This window comes from Lytechinus variegatus, chromosome 8 (assembly GCF_018143015.1).
Source record: "Lytechinus variegatus isolate NC3 chromosome 8, Lvar_3.0, whole genome shotgun sequence".
NCBI classification, from domain to species: domain Eukaryota; kingdom Metazoa; phylum Echinodermata; class Echinoidea; order Temnopleuroida; family Toxopneustidae; genus Lytechinus; species Lytechinus variegatus.
In genome coordinates this window covers 14,238,906-14,240,592 of record NC_054747.1, presented here as the reverse complement: position 1 = coordinate 14,240,592, position 1,687 = coordinate 14,238,906, and the positions used below count along the sequence as shown (strand labels likewise).

General features: G+C 33.2%; 1 non-coding gene across 1 annotated transcript; it reads left to right on the top strand.

Annotated features, from left to right (window-relative positions):
* Positions 1-72, top strand: TRNAL-UAA. The gene has a single exon. It is a non-coding gene; the product is annotated as a tRNA-Leu (tRNA).
* The last annotated feature ends 1,615 nt before the right edge of the window (positions 73-1,687 follow it).

Genomic DNA, 1,687 nt, shown 5'->3' with positions numbered 1-1,687 from the left:
GTCTCTGTGGTCTAGTGATTAAGGCACCGGCGTTAAAAGCTGGGGGCCCGGGTTCGATTCCCGGCAGAGACATTTTTTCAGCATCACCAATTTTTCCAAAGGGTAGATAGCTCTGGGGAACCTTAATTTAAGCTACGCCTACCATTGTTCTCTTCATCCATTTCTTTACAATATATATATATATATATATATATATATATATATATATATATATATATATATATATATATATATATATATAAATTGATAAACATATTGTAGCTGAACTGACTTTCTTTCCTGACGAACTGGTTCGTTTCGGTTGCAATTTACCAGCAGTTGGTGTAATATTCTTCTTTTTCCACTTCTGACTTAAACAATTCCTGTATCTCCATTATCTATTTCGGTAAGTTCATTTTTTTTCTGTATTTCAGTGAAGTAATTATTCTCACTCCTTCAAATCAGTACTTAGTACCAACAGTAGTATCAACACTTTATTGTAGTACTCCTTCTCTTTCGACCATGCATTCGTGTAGCTCCGTACAGCGAAATAACGATAGGCATGGAAGCGTGAATTTCTCAAACCTTTATTTAAGAAATAAGGCTCATCCCGTCAGAGCAAGTTCCAATTACATTGGACAGAATTTCGTAAAGTAATCAAAGCTGACATACACATGTATTCCATTGCTGCATATTTTCAAAATTGTCAATTTTTTATGACATTCAGTTGTTCCCTGCTTTAAAACGCCCAGAAATACGAGGATAGCAGTCATATTACATATTATAGTTAGTTTTTACCGCATCCACCGGCTCCACCACCCCTGTTACTTCAAACTTAATGTACTATAGTTTTTGTTCCTGATATTGTATTGATCTAATTCATAGTAATATATTTAGCCTATAGTTCTAGCTTCAAAATGAGATATTACTCAATATATTTGGTCAAGATGCTGTGATGTAGCAACAATTTATCCATGGCACCGTGTGGAAAATTTTTCATACGCCACCCTTTTTGCATACCCAACTTATGAAATGCAACCAATTATTCTACACTCTTCAACGTTTAAAACCATGCTGAAAATTAAATTAACCTGGATTTACAAATGTAAACATAGTATTTGAGCAAAAGAAATAAATATGAAAGAAATCTATCAGAAAGTAAACCAAACATTTTCTCAAATGAAGAGATAATTAACATCTTATTAGTTTTCTGGGTGATAACCTTGAGAGTTTCTTCCCATATACATTTCATAGTGGGACATTCAATAAAAATGTAAATATAGGTTTCAGGCTCTGTATCACAAAAACAACAATTTGGGGAATCTTTTTTTCCTTATTTTATACAAAAATCGTTTAAACCTATTACTCTATGGAATAATTTAAAATAAAAAGAACGAATTTGTGTGCTTAAAGTGGATTTAAATTATTAAGGTGAATCTCTTCCCAATCAACTCCGTCAGTATCCGACAGAGCGTTCCAATATGAAATTTGACGTTCAGGAAGGGTGGTGTCTCGCCAAGTATTGTAACTATATTTTTGATTTTTTTTTTTAACTTCTGGAGCTGTTCTTTAATTTCCTGAAATAGACCACCAGGAGCGTAATTGGAGGTAACCAAGAAATCATGTGGTATATATTTCATTAAAGAGTTTTATTTACGCCTATCGTTTTGGCTAATAAATTCTTCGAAAAGTTAATAGCCTGGGAGGG